A 22,686-nucleotide genomic window follows, 5' to 3' on the forward strand; every position below is an offset into this window, starting at 1 on the left:
TTTCCAGTTCAATTTGTCATCAATCATTATACCTAGAAATTTGGTTTCATTTACTCTTTCAATCTCTATTCCGTCTATTTTTATTTGTTTGACTTTCTCTTCTACTGTTACCAAATAACATTATTTTAGTTTTACTGAGATTCAACGGTAGTCTGTTTTTGTCAAACCATCTTTTTAATTTATTAATTTCTTCTGTTCTTTGTATTAGCGTCTGTGTGTTCTCTTCTGAACAAAACGCTGTTGTATCATCTGCAAATAATACTAACTTTAAATCTTTGCAAATGTCATTTATATAGAGATTGAGTAATTTAGGTCCTAGTATTGATCCCTGAGGTACACCACAGGATATATTTAGCGTTGTAAAAGTGTGTTCGCCTAGCTTCATGTATTGTTTCCTGTGTGTTAGATAACTTCTTATCCAGTTTAAGACTAGCCCTCTGATGCCATATCATTCTAGTTTTTTGATTAAAATATTGTGATTGTGTCAAATATTTTAGTTAGATCCATAAGCACTGCTGCCGCACATTTTTTACTATCTATTGCATTGGTAATTTCTTCTGAAATTTCAATTAAAGCCATTGAAGTGGAAACATTAGCTCTCTATCCATATTGGTTCCCTTTGAGTATTCTGTTTTTATTCGTGAAACTCTAATCTGTTATTGAACAGTTTTTCGATCATTTTAGAAAATTGTGGAAGTAAAGAAACAGGTGTATAGTTTGTAAATTGATGTTTGTCTTCAGTCTTATAAATTGGTGCAACTTTAGCCATTGTCATTTTGTTTGGAAATGTACCTGTTTGAAATGATAGGTTACTAATATACATTAATGGTCCTGAGATCTCTTCAATAACCCTTTTTATCGTTTCCATATCAATTCCGTTACAATCAGTTGAAGTCTTAGATTTACATTTTTTCACAATTATAACTATTTCCTCCTGTGTCACATTACTGATGAACATGGACCTGGGATTTCGCTCAATGGTATCATTATAGTCCTCAATTAAAACTGGGTCTGGAATCTTTTGGTCCAATATTTACAAACTAATTTTCGAAGCTTTCAACAACTTCCTTTTTAGTCTTACATGTTCTTCTTGTAGTTTCCATCATATATTGTAAAAACTGGCAGATGATCACTAACGTCGGTTATAACTAGACCACTTGTAATGTTATTATCAAAATCACTAGTAAAAAAGTTTTATATTTAACAAGATCATCAAATTTGAGCAACTTTGATTGCATAAACAGATTATGAATATGACAATTAATTGGTGTCCATCCATTTTTTTAAAATAATTTAGTTTTGTGTTTACTGTATGTATGAGCTCATTAAAGCCATCACTACTGTAGAATATATTTGTGTCGTCTAGAAGTAGTAGACATTTCAGTACTTTGGATGTATTAAACATCTCGTTAATATACACATTAAACAGTTTTGGCCCCAACATTAACCCTTGGGCTACTCCACTAGCAATGACGAGTATCTAATCAATATTGGCCCATTTTTAAAAACTGTACCCTCCCTGTTAAAGGGGAACATTATCACAATTTCAGTTGTATTTTTTTAAAGTTTTTTTCAAAATTTTACCGGTCTCGAAATATCCCTAAATAAAGCTTTAAAGTGCCTTATTTTCAGCTCTCTGCGAAGACACTGGCCATTTCCCTGTGACGTCACACAGTGCTGCCAATGTAAACAAACAATGGGAATACCACAGCAAGATATGGTGACATTAGCTCGGATTCAAACTCGGATTTCAGCGGTTTAAGCGATTCAACAGATTACGCATGTATTGAAACAGATGGTTGGGGTATGAAAATATTGAAGAAGAAACTGAAGCTATTGAGCGAAAAGCTATTTACGCTATTCATAGCCATAGCATTACCGAATAGCTGCGTTAGCATCGCCGGTAAAATGTGCGGACCAAACGATCAGGACTTTCGCATCTTTTGACACTGGAGCAACTTAAATCCGTCGATTGGTAAGTGTTTTTTTTGCATTAAATGTGGGTGGAAGGAAACGTAATATAGTTGCAAATGCATCTGCAGGTTATCCATACATCTCTGTACCATGTCTGCTTTAGCACCGCCGGTAAATAGCATGTTAGCATCAATTAGCGTAGCATGTTAGCATCGATTAGCTGGCAGTCAACATCAACAAAACTCACCTTTGTGATTTCGTTGACTATCGTTGCAAATGCATTTGCAGGTTATCCATACATCTCTGTGTCATGTCTGCCTTAGCATCGCCGGTAAAATGTGGAGACACTCTGGCCCATTCAATGGGGGTCTGGCGGCAGACACTTTCGCATCTTCGGGCCAGTGGTGCAACTTGAATCCCTCCCTGTTAGTGTTGTTACACCCTCCGACAACACACCGACGAGGCATGATGTCTCCAAGGTTCCAAAAAATAGTCCAAAAAACGGAAAATAACAGAGCTGAGACCCGGTGTTTGTAATGTGTTGAAAATGAAAATGGTGGGTGTATTACCTTGGCGACGTCACATTCTGACGTCATCGCCTCCAGCGCGATAAACAGAAAGGCGTTTAATTCGCCAAAATTCACCCATTTAGAGTTCGGAAATCGGTTAAAAAATATATGGTATTTTTTCTGCACCATCAAGGTATATATTGACGCTTACATAGGTCTGGTGATAATGTTCCCCTTTAAATAACTTTTTAACCAGTCTCCACCCAGTCCCCGAGTTCCATATCTTTCTATCCTATCTAGTAGAATTGAATGAGCAATGGTATCAAAGGCTTTTTTTTAAACGCGACCCCGAAGGGAATAAGCGGTAGAAAATGGATGGATGGATAAATATGTTTTTATGGTTCACAGAGGAAAACAGTCATTGAAAGTTTCTATGCTGGCACCAGGTTCCCGGTATACACAACACATGAAGATAATTGTCTTCTTATCATTTAGAATTTGCACTGTTATACATTCAATTAATCCATCGACAGCTATTGTCATATATGTTAAGACTACAAAGTGACCCTTCCCGCCCCCACCCGCACTCCTATTGTATTTATTCTGATTTTATATAGTAATTAATAGCCATTCAGACAAAAATCAATAGCTTTTATCATTGTTGAACCAGGTTTCAGTAATTGCAATAATGCTAAATGGATGAGCAATTTTTTTTAATGTAATCCTTGATAGCCACAGTTAGTGTACATGCTCTGACTATTGAAATGTATTATTGACAGGTTATCTTCTGATTTTACACTGCTTTCATTTTGTTCATGGGTAAAATAATTACAGTATTTAACAATTGCAGAGAAAAAAATATTATCAGGATCTATCTCAATATCAGTCTCTGTTGTGGCGTGCACTTGATACTCACACATTTCCAGTTATTTTTGTTGATGTTCTAGGATCTTCTGTAACAGGTCTATATCAATACTTGGTGTGGTCTGTGTTCTTGGTGTGGATAGTATTGAGATGACCCAAAATCCATAAAGCTACATTGATGCCAAGTACTGCATCAATGTCTATACTTATCAAGATCTTCCATTTTCTTCACCAACAAGACTTTTTTGCTTCCTCCGGCGTCCCATTTAGTTTGATGAGGATCTTAGAGTTAATTACACAGGTTTGTTGAATCTTGCTTTGTTTTTTAAGTTGTCTTGTGATGTAAGCATTTTTTGTCAAGTGTTCATTCAGGAAAATATTTGTACCATTTCAGTTTGTGTCCTTGTTTCAATAGTGCCATTTTCTTTTTCCGATTCTTAAACCTCATGATGACAGCTGGTTGTCTCTGGTTCTTCGTGGGCAGTGGGTGACACGCCTCGATGTGCTTCACATCCGTCTCTATCCCCCTGCTCTGGCGATAGAAAGCCACCTCCTGCTCCACCGACTGTGTCTCCTGGTCGCTGGGCTCCCTGCGGTCTGCGGCCATCCCACGGGCGTAGAAGCGCGACTTGATCTTGATGCCGTTGATGACCACATCATTCATGCGGGAGTATTGCTCTAGTTCGTCCATACGCCGCTCTCGGTCCACAATGTACCGGTGTTTTTCTACGTTCTTGAGGCATAGCTATTTCACCTCCTTCAGTAGCCCCAGAAGCTATTTCAGCTTTGCTCTGACCACAGTCACATCGCTGCTCAGGGAGTGAAGTGTTAGCTTCATCTCCTCGAACCCCTCCGATGTGGGGTTTTTCTCGTTGGAGGCATTCAGATAGTTTAAACGCCAAAGCTTCCACTAGCAGAATAAATCCACACCCCCGTATCTCAGGCTGCTATCTTTAGCTGGTTTTGGTGTGCTACTTCGTAGCATTGACTGACACAAACTGCAAAATGTCACGGCACAGTGACACAGTAAAGCCCTTAACCCAAGCTGCAGTATACAAAGGATGTGCTGGTTTTACACAAATGGATTGTTGGACTCAACAGTTTTAAGTTGAAAACAGTCAGACACACACACAAACTCCGAACAGGAAACAGGAGGTGATCTGAGATAATTTATATAGGGACGGCGTGGCGCAGTGGGAGAGTGGCCGTGCGCAACCCGAGGGTCCCTAGTTCAAATCCCACCTAGTACCAACCTCGTCACGTCCGTTGTGTCCTGAGCAAGACACTTCACCCTTGCTCCTGATGGGTGCTGGTTGGCGCCTTGCAAGGCAGCTCCCTCCATCAGTGTGTGAATGTGTGTGTGAATGGGTAAATGTGGAAGTAGTGTCAAAGCGCTTTGAGTACCTTGAAGGTAGAAAAGCGCTATACAAGTACAACCCATTTATCATTTATTTATATTTAGAATGATGACATATATATATATACTGTATGTGATAAACGATTTAGCTGCTTTCAATGATAAAAAGCTCCTGATGTGTTGGAAGTTGGCAATGTTATTGTTAGCTAGTAATGCTAGCAGGCCTACTAACTGATTTGAAAGACTTCCAGCTCCAAGTTAGACACAACACAGCAAGGTAATCACATCAACTACTACACTGTTCATTAGGGATATATACCAAGTATTGGTATGTTTTGTTACCAGTTTCTAATTGGGGTTGTCGTTCTGGACTGGAAAAATTCTAAACTCAGGATACTGCTTCCAGTATTTTTATTATCCAGCTGATCGTCGTAATTATGACACACTTTCACATTTGGTTCAGCTGCTGCTACATACACATAACAAATCAGCTTTGAATAAATACAAATAAGCAACACCACACGGAAGTTTGTAACGCAACAATTCATCCTCAAAAGTTTAAAGTGAACCACTTAAAGGGCAACCACACTTATTTTGGAATTTTGCCTAATGTTCTCGATCATTAGAAAAAACATGACCGATTTGTTTTTTTATGCAATCGAAATAGTAAATGAAGTATTTGAGCATCTACACATTACGTTTTACTTTTGTTACTGAATATAAAAATCTGCCCTGCAACCACATAATTTCCTCATTGTGGGATGAATAAAAGTCTGTCCTATCCTAAAACATAGGGACATACTGTTTGCACACTGGATGGCAGTAATAATGAATTGGACAAACTGAGTCAAAAACAATGTAATTCAAACAATCTATTTCTGATCATTGCAATTGTACAGAAAATGGATCACATTTTTTGCCATTGAAATGTAAAAAAGCAACTTCTGTCAATTTCTTGTACTACCTTGATCACCACTAACCAACCACATGCAGTGAGGGACCAGTAGCAGGAAGATGTCCTTAAATTACAATTGACCAATCATTTAAAAAATATATATTATTACATTAAAAATATATATAATATTGTTAGAAAAAGTATCTCGATACACAGTGAAACCTTGATTTACGAACTTAATTGGTTCTTAAAACAGGGTTCATGTATCATAAAGTATGTATAGTGAGGCCAATATCTCCATAAGAAATGATGTAAATACGATTAATGGATTCCATCCTCTGTAAAATTCTCTATTTTAGTCAACCTTTGTACTCTCTGCACACAATATAAAGTGCTATACAATACTGTATATCATACAAACATAACAAGGAGATGATGAATTAACTATATCTTTATTCACAAGCTAAAACAACGGTAGGCTGAACTGTGCTGTACGTTTTAATATGTCAACATGCGCGCACACACACACACAAGTCCCTGTGGTGATCCTACAAACGATCAGAAATGACAGAAATCCTTAACTTTAATAACCATTTTCCTACAATAATATTTAAAAAAAGTAAAATCCACTTAAAGTACATTAATATTGATAAAGGAGCAGCTAACGAGAGGAGAAAAAGGAGCAGACAAAGGGGGAGAAGGGATGGGGGAGTGTACACGCACGCGCGTGTGCTCTTGGAAGAGGTGCCACTGAACGAGAGGTAGTATTTTCATCCGCTGTGAAATAAGTCTGCACAAAATGAGTCATTGAAGCGTTCGTACACAGAGAAATAGTATTACACGTGCGTACAAGTTTAACAGGAAAGCCAGTCTTGGGTTATCTTGAAGGCTAAATAATGTAGCTAGAACAAAACAAAAAAGCAGGAATTCCTATTATATTTTCCTTCACGTCATTCCATCTTCTAAAGAAGCAGCATAGGGCTAAATGATTGGGAACTCAAGAAACAAACATTTGCCGCTCAACAAGAGCGGTGTATTCCCTATTCCCCTGCAAAAGCCAGCCAGCCAGCCAGCCAGCCACCCTTTTTTATCCCAGGAATACCGCCTGCATTCCGTAGGGATTGAGGATATCCTCAAAACATAGATTAGGAATAACATGGAGGTGATTTGATCAATGGGACAAAGTGGGAGCCAAGGGACGAAAAAGGGAAGAACTGGAGCAGAAAAAATATACTGTATACAGTGTTTCCCCCAGAAAATGTGTTAGTTAAGGTGGCGTCTCTCTGGGGGGGGGGGGGGGGGTAGTAATTTACAAGTGGTAGTAATTTACAAAGTCAAAATAATGACATACTAAATTAAAATGACTACATAATGACTTACTAAGTCAAATTAATGACTTACTGTGAATAAGCGTTTGAAAAAAAGTTAAAAGCGGTGCTAACTCTTCACGCTTAAATTATTACAGCATTTGGGAAGCATGTAGTTTATTTGTATTATGTAAATGTTATATTTTTATCAACATGTGATAGCAGGGACCCTGCCATTCCAAACTAGGCTGCTACATTACTAATTATGAATGTAACTTTAGCTGAAAAAATTGTACAATAGCAATAGGAGAGATTTTTCTTCTCTGAACATCATGGAGTTCATGTAGGCTTTATGATGCAGTTACATTATTATATCATCTATCAGAGATAGCTTCTTGGAAACTCATAATTAACATAATGTCCTTCTTTGCTGCTTCAACACAGAAAAAGGTAAAGTGAAATAACTTAGTTGTTAACTCTAGGTCAATAATGCTTGTCTTTCTCTCAGACAGACAGGGTTTTGCTGTCCGTAACACACACGCATGCACACACACCTCACAGTGAGCTAACGTTACACTAAAAGCTAATTAGCCTTCACCTCAAGGACTGCGAGCGTGCTAAACTACCGCTTATGTTTCTAGAACGTCAACGGGCTCATAGTGATGTTACTAGTGTCTTATAATTTGGGAAGAGTCCGCTGCCTTATGCTTAACTGCTAAACACCTTTCTGCTCACCACACCGCAGGAGCACTGACACCATGCGCTCTGAATACGCACAGCTGATTGGCTGTTACATGCGCTCTGAATATGCACTGCTGATTGGCTGTTACATGTGCTCTAAATATCAATCATCAATCAATCAATGTTTATTTATATAGCCCCAAATCACAAATGTCTCAAAGGACTGCACAAATCATTACGACTACAACATCCTCGGAAGAACCCACAAAAGGGCAAGGAAAACTCACACCCAGTGGGCAGGGAGAATTCACATTCAGTGGGACGCCAGTGACAATGCTGACTATGAGAAACCTTGGAGAGGACCTCAGATGTGGGCAACCCCCCCCCTCTAGGGGACCGAAAGCAATGGATGTCGAGCGGGTCTAACATGATACTGTGAAAGTTCAATCCATAGTGGCTCCAATACGCACTGCTGATTAGTTATACGCAGAGCGGTAACAGCCAATCAGATGGTTCTGTGGGTGGGACAATGCTGGGTGCTGCAGAGATGTACTGGCAGAGGCAGAACTAAGCGGAGCATCTTGTTAAGACTTTAGTTTAGGCGGAGGTGCTTTGTTGTTAAGGCGGCCGTCTTAACAATAAAGTGCTGTGGAAAAATCCTGGCATACTAAAATAACTGCAACCTTTCACATGACAAATTATCAGTCAGTGACCAAAGTTGTACAGCGATGAGAGTTTAGGCATAATTGCACAATGACCAGAAAAATGGGACTCATTGCCTCCCCGCTTGGCACTCAGCATCAAGGGTTGGAATTGGGGGTTAAATCACCATAAATGGTCCCGGGCGCGGCACCGCTGCTGCCCACTGCTCCCCTCACTTCCCTAGGAGGTGATCAAGGGGATGGGTCAAATGCAGAGGACACATTTCACCACACCTAGTGTGTGTGTGTGTGACAATCATTAGTACTTTAACTTTAAGTTAAATTTGCATTAGAACACACATACTGGCTTGAATCAAAGTTGTCTTTTAGATACATTTTTCTCAAGGACAAACTTTACAATGGTTTTATTATTTGAAAAAGACTTCTCTTACAAGTTGGTACCTGTTTTTGTGTATTCAGATCTCCATAAAACCTAAAAATGTTAACTCAAACCATGAAAGCAAGGCAGAGATATTTACATCACAATCTTGCCTTCTTCCAAACTTGCTGTTTGGAATTTTAGACTTCAGCGACAAAATTCTCCTTAGTTACGTTGTTGTAGGGCAGACTGGCTGGTACATGCACATTAATGCTAAATTCCTGCACTGTTGCCATTTCTACTAAAAAGTAACGTATAGTTCTAATTTGTCTGTCAGTAGACTTGCTATGAAAGCGGTAAAAACTACAACAGGGCTGACAGGCTGGAGATACAGTTCAAGAGAGCTTGGCCTAGTGGAGGAATTAGGCATGCAAATAAAACTACCCTTAAAAAAGTAAAAAAAAAAGATAAAAGTACCAATGATTGTCACACACATATTAAATGTTGCTAAATTATTCTCTGCATTTGACCCATTACCCTTGAACAACCCCTGGGAGGTGAGGGGAGCAGTGGGGAGCAGCGTTGCCGCGCCCGGGAATCATTTATGGTGATTTAACCCCCAGTTCCAATCCTTAATGCTGAGTGCAAAGCAGGGAGGTAACGGGTCCCATTTTTATAGTCTCTTGGTATGACTCGGCCGGGGTTTGAACTCACGACCTACCGATCTCAGGGCGGACACTCTAACAACTAGGCCACTGAAGAGACGGTCAGCAATTGACGTAAAGATGGTCCGTAAAATAAAATCTATGCCAGTTTTTGACCAAAGAAACACCATTACATGTTAGAGCAATGATTCTGTAAAAGCAGAAAAAAGAAATAATAACATGACCTCTTTAAGACAGTGTACCTTACTTCTTAGCAGTCATACTAAAAGAAACAAAGACAAATCGATATTGTTCGAAAATTCTTTGTTGGATTTTTATTTTTACTCTCATTTGGAAGATTAGCTTGTCTGTTCCATTCGAAGCGGAGACTGTTTTTTGTCTTTTTTCCCACTAATATGTTCTTTCTTCTTCTTTGTTTCCCATGTCAAAAACACGTGTAATTTATCACATAACACGACATGAATGCTTGAAAGACTTTAGCAATTAATGTGACATGCGAAGCTGATGGCGCGGGGGTGTGGATGAACATGAAGCAAAAGAACACCACAGCAGAGCCTTGAAGGACATGCAACAAATGTTTTTTCGAGGCTGCCTTTATGTCCCCCTTTTTTGTGTTGTTTCGGAAGATGACTCCGGTCTTCTGTCCAATATCTAAACATCAGTGACGTGCGGTGAGGTTCATGGCTGGTGAGACACTGACTTCATCACAGTCAGATTTATAAACATATGACCCCTATAGAGTATTTTATTCACCATTTGATTGGCAGCAATTAACGTGTTCTGTTTAAAAGCTCATACCAGCATTCTTCCCTGCTTGGCACACAGCATCTAGGGTTGAAATTGGAGGTTAAATCACCAAAAATGATTCCCGGCTCCCCTCACCTCCCAGGGGGTGAACAAGGGGATGGGTCAAATGCAGAGGACACATTTCACCACACCTAGTGTGTGTGTGAAAATCATTGGTACTTTAACTTAATGTAGCAGGTACTTTAGGTAGTATAGTAGAAGTTCTCAATATTTGGGCTAATCAGAAGTCTACATTACGACTCGGAGAGAGTAGGACAGACACAATTAAATACTTTAAATGACACTGGTGTTATTTAAACATGTACAGTGCAACAACTAGTGGACAGATGTTAATATGAATGGCCAATCAAAACAAATGAAAAAAACAGAAAGCAATCTCAACAAACAATGTTGGTTTAGTTCAGGTAATTCATAAAAAGTAATATCAAAAGTTCTTCAAGTTTATAGGAGCCATATGAGACTGATCGCAGTCCATATGTGCATTCGCAGTTCATACAGCCACACGGGTTGGCGTTGTGGATATGGCAGTTTGTAGTGAAAGTTCAGTTTATGGGCAAGTTGTGTATGAGGTAGTGCAAAAGGCCGCAGAGCAATGAAGTGCGAGGCAAGGGGTTCGGCTATAAGCCGCCTACCGGCCCGACCAGAGCAAGTGGAGTTCAGGGGTTGAGGAGGTGGAGGTCCTTGGGTTCGGGCTCGAGGCCTATCTACAGTTTGCCATCCAAGACTTAGGGACCTGGCCTAAGTAAACATAGGACCCGGAGTTCAATCAATGTGCGCACATAAATATCAACATTAAGTCATCTATCGTTTGAACTTCAATAAATAAATTACACTTATTATTACCATTATTAGCGATAATACTGCTAACATTAACAATATTAAACAATCACATGTTCGTACAAAATAACAAACACGACAGTACACAGTGTTGTCACTATGACATGTGTAACCGCGCTCCAGCGGCCGTGTTCATTCATTGTCTTTACTGTAGCATAAAAAATGCAGATGGCCTTAAAACGCCACAATACTCAGTCACTAGGGGTGTAGGAAAAAATCGATTCGAATAAGTTGTGCGATTCAGAATCGATTCACATTGTTTTTTTAAATTATTATTTTATTATTATTTTTTTTTTAATCAATCCAACAAACCACTTCACAGCAATAGCATAACAATGCAATCCAATTCCAAAACCAAACCTGACCCAGCAACACTCATAACTGTAATAAACAGAGCAATTGAGGAGACACAAACACGACACGGAACAAACCAAAAGTAGTGAAACAAAAATTAATATTATCAACAACATTATCAATATTAGTTATAATTTAAGCATAGCAGTGATTAAAAATCCCTCATTTACATTATCATTAGACGTTTATAAAAAAAAAAAAAGAACAATAGTGTCACAGTGGCTTACACTTGCATCGCATCTCATAATCTTGACAACACACTGTGTCCAATATTTTCACAAAGATAAAATAAGTCATATTTTTGGTTCAGGGACAAGCGGTAGAAAATGGATGGATAAATGGATATTTTTGGTTCGTTTATCAGTTAAAACAAATTTACATTATTGCAATCAGTTGATAAAACATTGTCCTTTACAATTATAAAAGCTTTTTTAAAAACATCTACTACTCTGCTAGCATGTCAGCAGACTGGTGTAGATACATTTTGTGTGATCAGTTTTACAGTACAGGTTATACGTAAACAATCATACACATTTACACACACAAAAAAAGAAAAAAATGACCGAAAAAGGAATAGGCTGAAGCCAAAGCTTATATTTGCCTATCCTATACCTTCACTGAAAATCAGATTGCCTGGAACATCAATGTTAAAAAAAAATAAAAATCAATGCGATGAAAGTAATTGTTACTATATTTTATAATTTTCAATTAATTCACCTTTCAAGGTTTTCCTAAACCTTACCAAAAAAGTGCATGTCTTCAGCTCATCACTGAGCTTGTTCCACCATTTAACTCCAAAAACTGTAATGCATTTGTATTTTATATTCGTTTCTGCTTTACCTATTTCAAAAATCAATATCTCCCGTAAATTATAGTTTTCCTCTCTTAAATTAAATAGCCTAAGAATACAAGCTGGAAGGCTATTGTTATTTACTCTAAACATAATTTCCATTGTTTTTAAAAACACAATGTCTGAAAATTTTAATACATTTGAACTTAAAAATAATGGATTGGTATGTTCATAGTAGCATACTTTGTGTATTATTCTAATGACCCTTTTTTGAAGTTTTATTATTGGGTCTATGTTTGTTTTATAAACATTTCCCCAAATTTCAACACAATACGTCAAATATGGGAAAATAAAAGAAAAATACAACATATACAGGCATTTCTTATTCAGCATATGTCTTACTTCATAAAGAATAGCAATAGATTTGGATATTTTTCCCTTTATGTATTCAATATGCGGTTTCCAACACAGTTTATGATCAATTATTATTCCCAAGAATTTAGTTTCATATACTCTATCAATTTCCACCTGATTTAATTTTAATTTTGCTTCACAATTTGGTCTTGCACCACTAAACATAATAAATTTAGTTTTCTTATCATTTAATGATAACTTATTAATATCAAACCATTTTTTAAGCTGAATTAACTCAACCTCTATTATCCTCAACACTTCCTTCAAGTCTTCTCCTGAACGATATACATTTGTATCATCTGCAAACATAATACATTTTAATTTATTAGATACCGAACAAATATCATTTAGGTAAAGTATAAATAACTTAGGTCCCAATACCGAGCCTTGTGGAACCCCACACGTTACTCTTCTTGGCTGTGATTTAATCTTATTAATTTCCACATATTGAGATCTGTTACTTAAATAACTACTTAACCACTGTTGTGAAACACCTCTTATGCCGTAGTTTTCCAATTTTTGCAGAAGTAAGGAATGATTGATTGTGTCAAAAGCTTTACATAAGTCAAAAAATACTCCAACGGTGTGTTGCTTTTTTTCTATTGCTGTAGCTATGTTTTCTACAAAGTCCATCACTGCTAGGGATGTAGATCGATTACTACTGAACCCATACTGATGGTCATTCAATAGCTCATGTTTGTCAATGAACTTATCAAGTCTATTTACAAATATTTTCTCAAGAAGTTTTGCAAATTGAGGTAGTACGGACACAGGTCTGTAATTTGAGACCATATGTTTATCACCATTTTTATAAATTGGAATAACTTTTGCGATTTTCATTTTGTCAGGAAAAATTCCAGTTGATAATTTATTACATATATAAGTAAACGGCAGTTGCCGTGGCCGAGTGGTTAAGGCGATGGACTAGAAATCCATTGGGGTCTCCCCGCGCAGGTTCGAATCCTGCCGACAACGTCTAGTTTTTGTCTCTCTCCTTCAGCATTGTCCCATTTCTACTTTAGGGGCTTCACGGTGGCAGAGGGGTTAGTGCATCTGCCTCACAATACGAAGGTCCTGCAATCCTGGGTTCAAATCCAGGCTGGGGATCTTTCTGTGTGGAGTTTGCATGTTCTCCCCGTGAATGCGTGGGTTCCCTCCGGGTACTCCGGCTTCCTCCCACTTCCAAAGACATGCACCTGGGGATAGGTTGATTGGCAACACTAAATTGGCCCTAGTGTGTGAATGTTGTCTGTCTATCTGTGTTGGCCCTGTGATGAGGTGGCGACTTGTCCAGGGTGTACCCCGCCTTCCGCCCGATTGTAGCTGAGATAGGCGCCAGCGCCCCCCGCGACCCCAAAAAAAAAAAGGGAATAAGCGGTAGAAAATGGATAAGTAAACGGCTTCAGGACACAATCCATCACCTCTTTAACAAGTGACATATCCACGTTGTTACCATCGACAGATTTTTTTGTTTTTAAACTTTCTGACCACTTCTAACACATCACTTTTACAAACTCCGCCAAGAAACATATAATTTTTTATGTCAGATACACGCTTTAACTTTTTCTCATCCTTCATATTAAAATTAATATTTTTTGCCAAATTTGGGCCAACATTCACAAAAAAATTATTGAATTCCTCAGCTATTTCTTCTATATTTTCAATAATTGAGTTGTCCTCTTTTACCAGATATGCTGTAAAATCATTTTTGCTAGATTTTTTAATCATAGTGTTAATAAGCACATGCCAGGTTTCAATGATATTTTTATGTTTATGCAGCGTTTGTTCATAAATGTTTTTTTGATGCAGCCTCATGATACATGTCAATCTGTTTTTATACTCTTTATATTTCTCCTCCTTTTCCTTTGTACGATTCTTAATAAATTTCTTTCAAAGCCGTTTTTTTTACAGGCTTTTACTAAACCCCTTGTTATCCATGGTTTCTCCCTTGTTTTAGTATTTTGCTTATACTCTCTCAATGGAAAATTATGGTCATAATGTGTCAGAAATATATCCAGGAATGTATCGTATGCTTCATTAGTATCCTCCACAAAAACATTTTGCCAATCTTGATTTAAAAGATCAGCCTTGAATGCCTTAACTGCTTCTGGTGATTTTATTCTAACAAAATTATTTATTTGTCTTTTTGTTTATAAGTTTCGCTTGTTGTTCATTGTGATTACTGTAAAAACAGGCAAGTGATCACTTACATCAGTCAACAAGATTCCACTTTTTCTCTTCCCATCAAATACATTTAGAAAAATATTGTCAATTAGTGTCAAGCTGTCCTTTGTTATTCTGCTAGGTTTTACAATTAGTGGAAAGAAACTCAAACTAAACATAAGATTAACAAAATCAATGGTTTTCATGTGATCATTAAATTTAATCAAATCAATGTTGAAGTCACCACAAATCAAGATCACCTTATCATTATGTCTTTCATATAACTCAAAGATTTTCTTATTAAATTGATCAATGCATGTTTCAGGAGTTCTATAAATACAACTAATTAATATGTTTTTGGATCTTTCAACACTGATTTCAATAGTTACACATTCCATCAGATTGTCAATAGCTGTTGTCATGTCAGCAATCGCCTACATTTGAGAGAGGACATCACAAACAATACAACACGTCCTCCCCTTTTGTTCATCCTGTTTTGCCAAAACATTTCATATCCCTCTAAACCATCCAGTAATTCCTTACTATCATTCAACCAAGTCTCTGAAATTGCTATTATGGTAAACCTTTGCTGTATGTGTTTAAGATACTCTTTAATTTTGGAAAAGTTACTATAAAAACTCCTGCTGTTGAAACGAATGACTGAAAAGCCTTCCGTTTTAACATTTGAATTAAACTGTTCTTCAGTGTAAGAGTCCACATTAGAGTCCTGATAGAAGTGAATATCTGGGTCAATGTTATTTTCTAACTCATAGCATTTATGATCATGAAAGTCGAAAGACTTGAATTTTGTGCAGCTCGTTTGTTCTTCTATCATGTTGGTTGTCCACACGGTTTATCTGCACACAGTACACAGCCAACAAAGAACATTTCCCCACTATTCCACTTCCTTATCATAATCATCCGTTTCATTTATATTGTTCAAGTTCCTTCAAGTCTCTGACCACTAATATACCCTTGCTTGTTCTGGTGGACCATTCAGTCTGATCATTACTTTACAGTTCCTTGTCCATGTGTCCTGGATTCGATTTCCCTTTTTCAAGATCCTGGCTTGTCTTGCAATTTCTGTGTTTTTCTTTGTGAGATGTTCATTTACACACACTCCTGTGCCTTTCAATTTTTTCCCCAGCTTAAGCATTTCAATTTTATGTTTTCTACTCACAAAGCGGATGATGATGTTGGATCTGTTGTTTTGTTTCAGTGGAATGGTGTGGCAAGCAGCTATACTTGAACTGCTTACCAGGGGTGTCACTATACCTAATACTGTACTGGGGCACACCTGGGGCACAAATAATTCATGTGAGCGTGCAAAGCGCGCAAGCAAAAACATTTTTAGCACTTATTCATCATAAAAATACATAAATAGTGCTTTAAACTATGAAGTCATATCAGATTATGTTGTATGGATCTTTGATTAACCACCTGAAATTAACTAATGCATTTGACCTACTTGTGCACTTTTTTACTCCAGACTTCTAAACTGCTACTGGTAAAAGCAAAAAGGAAGAGCAATGAATCTTTTTGAAATATATATTGCAGTAATCATCTGCAAATTTAACATCTACAAAAGTAAAACAAAACATAAAGCACCTTTACATCTCTGGGTTCTTTTATATTATTTAATTTCCATTTATGGCAATGTGGCTAATCCTATTTCGGATACAAAAAACTATAAAATATACACAAAACAATAAAGACACAGTAGTAGAATAAATGAACAACTGTTGTGTGTCTGTTCAGGGAATCATTTTCTGAGAAGTAAACTGTAACGTCTCATTTTCATTTTTGCAAAGTGGTCAATCACTCTGGACAGACATGGAAATATTACAGTAACTGTTATACAGTTGACCAGTGGTTCCCAACTGGTGGGTCGTAACATAAAAGTGGATTGTGTGTCATTTTCAGTGAGTCGCAGTCAGATGTGTGCATAAAAAAAAAAAAGTTTAGACAGAAAAAATTCAAATTGTGACAAAAAAAAACTGATATTTTGAGCCATTTTTCTAGTGACTATTAGTGAGTATTTTAGCAAAAGGCAAACCGACTAACAAGTTGGAGGAGGACTCAGGACAAATATGGAAATATATTTAAAAAAAATCTAAATGGGGCAACAAAACCCGATATTTTCAGCCATCTTTCTGAAAACAAATACAGAAATGTTACTATTTTTTATGGAAACAAAACCAGATGCTTTAGCTGTAGCCATTTTTCCTGGTGACAAAACGAGATTATTTTAGTCAAAGTCGCACCGATTAACAAGACAAGTCTACTGTGCTATTTTTCTGTGAAATAAACTTGAATGATTTAAAAATTTGGCTCAAGACTTGATGATATGGAAAAATGTTTTTCTTCCTGAAGATAAACCATTTGAGAAGCACTCAACTCACACATGCTTACTCCAAATCATCATTGATGCAGAACCACCAGACAATAACCAACATTATGTTTCATGTTGAATGGAAATTCCCCCGACAGCTCGTACAGCAAATGAATATGTTTGTCTTGATACAAGGAATAATGTTAGCTAACTTAGCATCAACTTAAGACAATGATGTTGCCTAGCTAGCTAGGACTTCACCTACATCTCTCATTCCTGCTGCTTCTTCCCTGCTGCGGGCGAATAACTTTCTGATATCCATCTAGGAGTTACAGTTTGAGTCAAATCAAAATCAAAATAATATAATTAACAAATTGTTGTTGGCTAACGTTACCTACCTCAGCAGTGATTCGCGCATCCCCCCCCTCCCTCTCTCTCTCTCAACCGAAGTCTCGATCCACACGTGAATAAATTACCATATTAAGTAGCCATGTGCTCATTGTTTCGTGGAGTGAATACAGTAGCAATCAATTACCATACTAAGTAGTATGTGTGCTGTTGTCTATGTTATGTAGACCTAAAACTCTGAAGCGTTTTTTTTTATTGGTGATTTTTTTACTGGGGCACTGCAGATCAACACTGGGGCACGTGCCCCAGTGAAATCTGTCTGGCGACGCCCCTGCTGCTTACTGGAATTCCTTTGTTATTGAAGAAGTTGATGACTTGCTGCTCAAGCGTATGCAGCTCACCTCTTGGTGCATCTTCTCCCTCCTTGTCACCTGCTGTGATCCGTGCATATGGAGTACTGCTCTAGATCGTCCACTCTTCTTTCAAGTTCTTCAATCCTCTTGTGTTTGTCTTTGATTATTGCCTTCAGCTGCTTAATTTCATCAATTAAGTCAAGAAGGCCCATTTGCTGCTTTGCTACTTTGCACAGTTCCTCTGACATGAAATTCAGAGACTTTTTCACCTCTTCCATTTCTTCTGCTAACTTCTTAGTCGTCATTCTTTTGTGGAGAGAAGTACTTTTAGAATCCAGTTGATCTTCAGGCAATCCACTATTGATGGCGTGTCAGTGCATTGACACACATGTCATCAAAAAGTCTCCAACAAGTCCAACATTACAAAAATGATCCAGCAGTTTGATGTTTATCTTCGTTACAAATATGATGTTGCTCTGGTGGATGGATGTCAATTCATCTGCAAGCTTTTTCATGGATTGTTGGAGCTGTGTGACCCAGTCATCTAGCCGGCAGCCATCTTGTTTATTTATTTATTTATTTTTTGCTGAAATCTTATGTATTGAATGAATACAGAATCGTTTTGAATCGGAAAAATATCATTTTTGAATCGAGAATCGCGTTGAATCGAAAAAATCGATATATTATTGAATCGTGACCCCAAGAATTGATATTGACTCGAATCGTGGGAAACCCAAAGATTCGCACCCCTATAAGTCACCATATTTAACTACCCAAAATAAAGACTCGACATAAATATAAATTCAATCGGATCAGAAACATTGGAGGAAACGGGATTAAAACCCGATGCTAACCGCCCATAGAAAATACATGGGTACGGCTAGTAGCTACTATTAGCAAACACATTCACTTACCAACAAATCTTAATATCTCAACATTTACAAACTCTTTCATCGCAACTCGGCCCTGATGGTCTGCACCTACAAGTTTACAATTAGTTGTAAAATGTTGGACGGTTGTTTTTACGATATGCAGGCAAACGACAACTTTAAAACATACCGGCTTCAGATGTCCCCAGGCCTAGCCTGGTTGCAAGAATAATCTCTGGGATCACTAGCGCCCTCTACCACCAGGAGGCAAGCCTCACACAGTGCGTTTTCGCAGCCGTTTTATGATTGCCCAGCACAAGAAATACGTTGTTGTTGACAAAATACACTGTACATTACATACCTCAGCTAACTAAACTATGGAAATGTATAATATAATTCATATAGCAATACGGTCTCACTGCACAGCAGCCAGCAGTTAGCCGAGTCATTGCGTAATCCACGGGGAGGCTCAACTGGCTGTGACTCACCCCAAGTCTCTTCTCAGTATTTGAACGGCAAATGTGAAAATTCTGCGATTTTGAATAAAAATAATCTAAAACTGGTGAAGTTAAATGGAAAATAACTTTATAGTATAATCCCTGGATACATATAACAATTTAAATATTTTTTTTTCTTTTTACATTTTTTTTTTTTTTCCATGATGGCACGTGAGGCCCCGCCTCACCTGACTGCACGTCACTGCTGAACATCAGCGCTGTTATTTACTGACCGCCTGCTGAAATGGAAAGCAAAATGTGTGTTTTCATGTACAACCTGCTGAAATGAAAGCCTTTGCTACCTGTGATTGGACAGAGACATTGTTTGGCCTTACGGATTCATATGTCATATGAAGGACTTGTGGAAAAGAGAATATGATAGCAGTTGGGAAGGTTAAAGAATTGAGATATTTTTCTCTGTCCGTGTGTGCGTGCGTGTGTGGATGAGCATGTCGTTCCTTTTGTAATAAATTAATTCTACACATGTCTCAGACTAATCTTTCCTTCATACATATAAATGAATTGGCTATGTGCTAGATTTCCGTGTGAGAGCACAGATATTAGATAAAGTGGATTTAAAAGCTGTGAATGATTTGAGCAGCGGGTTTAATTTGAATCAGCGTCGGACAAAGTAACCTTGATCACCGAGCAGAAAAAAAATGATTGGAGGCATCACCAGGCCATAGCTTGACCAGAGAAAATCTGCATTACTCTAAGGAGCTTGTGTGTGTGAGACTGTCCAAGTCCCGTAACGCTTCATCATTTATTAGATGAGCACACTGCAAGGCATAATTTTGACAAGTAATCATTTAGCTAGTTTTTGTTTGTGTATGTTTAAACGGAAATATTGTGTGCTTTCATTTTAGTCTCGCGTTTCTAATTTACATGGGGGTATTTTTTTTAAATTTAAAGTAGTCTGGGCCTAATCTACGAGAGGATTGTGTGTACTAAAACATGCGGCACAATTTATTTAGCGTGTCTGTGTTCATGTATACAGACGATCAGCAATGGAACAGCGTTCACATCGTGCTCCTCGCCAGTAACCAGATTTACCTGGTGAAACTAATGATCCAACCAGCAGAGTAAATTCTACGAGGTGTTGCCGAAGAGGCAAATCGAACTTACAGTTCCCAAGCCGAAAACAAACAGCCAGAAGAGCACCAGTAGGACCTTCCCTCCGTGTACTATAACTCAACGTTGAAGACCTGTCACCAGCCATGCGAAGCCTTATTGAAGTCCTTGCTTCCCTACATTCTTTTGACTTCATCCTCCTCCAAGAGACTCACATCGGCACTGGGGCTGCAATGATTAGTCCCTAAATCATCAATAGACGTAAGGTCGGCACTCGTGTTTTTACGGCCGGAAGTGGGTCACTCCCAAAAACATCGCCAGTCGTAGATAACATGTTAAGTATGCGAATATTTCCTCTTATTCTTGTTAAAAAAAAATAGCACCCTGCTCATTTTGCTAGTTGGACCTTGTTTTTATAGCACTATATCTGTGCTACGCGAGCACTTAAAGTGGAAACATGATGTTGGACATTTGGAGGTAAGAGTGATTGCTTCTACCTTGGTAGCCAGCTAACGTGAGTGAGATAAAGTTGTGTGAAAAATAACTATTATTTTAGCTAAAGTCAGCCAGCTAAACTTTGTCTACATCAATTCAAGTACCGTACGTTTTAAGACAGTGTCAATTTGCAATGCCTTAAAAAACAGGCACTCTTAACCACACACACACACTTGGACAGGCACCAATGTATCATAAGATTAAATAAACAATGTATTAAATAGACAACATTTTAAGAATTAATCAAATAGAATTATACACATTGACTCTATTAAAGTGCTAAAACTGCCAAAAGGTAATCAATACTCAGTATACCAATGTGCACCTTTTTAAACATCACAAAATACTTTTCTTTTTGAGGCAATTAGAGTTTGTGTTTTGTTTGTTTTAATTTCTCCTATTTGAACTGTTTTTTTTTTTACACATAAACAAGATAAAACATTTTTTTTTTTAGCACCGATGCCTGTCTTTTAGATGGACATTTTATTAGTAATTTTAATTTTTGTAACAGCTAAATGAGCAGCACAGTTACAGTATAAATACATATTTATGAATTAATTATTTATTAATTTTATTAATTTCTTTATTGTTCGTAAGCACATGCCTAAAATAAGAAGCTGCATTTAGAAGTGGATAGAAAAATTAGAGCCATAAATTTGTGTACGCTTTATTATCCGATTAGTCCCCTAACCGTTAGGGTAATCGTTGACTAATCAACTATCAAAACAATTTTTAGTTGGAGCCCTAATAGGCACCTTAAAATGGCTTTGAATTCCTGTGCTACACAACCCTCACAAAACATGGACTTGCCAGCTCTGTGCTCTGACATAGCTGAAGCAAATCATCTGACAACAGCCAGTTTCTGTGAAACCATAACTATTGGTGGTCTATATTGTTAACGGCTACAAACACCCTAGTGCTACTAACTAGGACCAGCAAGTCATACCCACCCCACCCTGCCATCAACAGAATTTAAACAGCCGCCATTCCGACTGGGGATGACCTGCAGCAAATGGTGAGGATGAAACATTTTCAAAATGGACATCCAGAAATGACCTTGCCCTGATCTACGACCCCAAAAATAGTGAAACATTTCACTCAGCCAGGTGAAAGAAGGACTATTCCCCTGTACTGGGTCAGCTCTTTGAATGGAACCCATATCCGACACAGACCCACTTTGACGACTTCCCTCCCAGTCAACAAGGGCCCTCACTTAGACACATTGGCCTAAATCTCCCAACCATAATCAGCCAAAGGAAGATGCGCTGGAACTACAGAGAAGCAGACTGGACTAAATTCAATGAAATCCTTCACCGCTGTATTGTCACCATCCCACTCCAAACCATCACTGTAGATGAAGCTTACAACCACTTCTGCATCACCATCTACAAAGCTTCTTACACAGCTATTCCACAAGGCTACAGGCCTGTCTACGTTCAATGCCTGAATGAAAAAACTGCTGCCCTCCTCCAAAAAATGGGATGAGACTGTAACTGATATTTCCAACCCAACCTGTGCCCGTCTTCCATCTGGAAGACCAGCCCTCGATCAGTCCATCACCCAAACGGATTGGAAAAATTAAGGAATACAACAGGTCCCTGGCACAAACATCCCAAGGAGACTGGGCAATGCTCAATAGATTTATGACCGGATAAGAGCTCTGCTTGGCCAGCCTTAACAGATGGGGAAGCAAGCCAAGCCCACTTGGTGCTTGAATACTTTGCATTTACTAAATAAATAAATGTACAAAAAATGTACTGACTATGGTGTGTATTATTACTATAGAGGATCCCCTGCTCACCTCACTATGGACTGAACTCTTACGTTATTAACTGTACCCTCTCGGCATCATTGCACTGGTCACCCGGGGCAGGGGGAGTCCCCACGTCTGCGGTGCCTTCCAAGATTTCTCGTTGTTCCCATTGGGTTGAGTTTTTTTTTTCTTACCCTAATGCCTGAGCCGAGGATTTCGTTGTGGTTTGTGCAGCCATTTGAGACATTTGTGATTAAGGGCTTTTTAAGTCAACTTTGACTGATTGACAATTTTATAGTTTGCACATGCTGATTAGTGCGTGGAATTTTGATCTTCGTAGCTCAGACCTTTAGGCTTCTAAAGGCCCAAGCATACTCTGGTGGAACGTATG

The 22,686-nt window shown here is 38.1% G+C and overlaps 1 protein-coding gene and 1 non-coding gene across 3 annotated transcripts in view; both read left to right on the plus strand.

Moving 5' to 3' along the window:
• Positions 1-22,686, plus strand: part of cdkal1 (CDK5 regulatory subunit associated protein 1-like 1) — a 611,713-nt gene that overhangs the window by 21,561 nt on the left and 567,466 nt on the right. The window lies entirely within an intron of this gene.
• On the plus strand, positions 13,308-13,389 carry trnas-aga (transfer RNA serine (anticodon AGA)). Its single transcript has one exon. It is a non-coding gene; the product is annotated as a tRNA-Ser (tRNA).

Source organism: Nerophis ophidion, linkage group LG11 (assembly GCF_033978795.1).
Source record: "Nerophis ophidion isolate RoL-2023_Sa linkage group LG11, RoL_Noph_v1.0, whole genome shotgun sequence".
NCBI classification, from domain to species: Eukaryota; Metazoa; Chordata; class Actinopteri; order Syngnathiformes; family Syngnathidae; genus Nerophis; species Nerophis ophidion.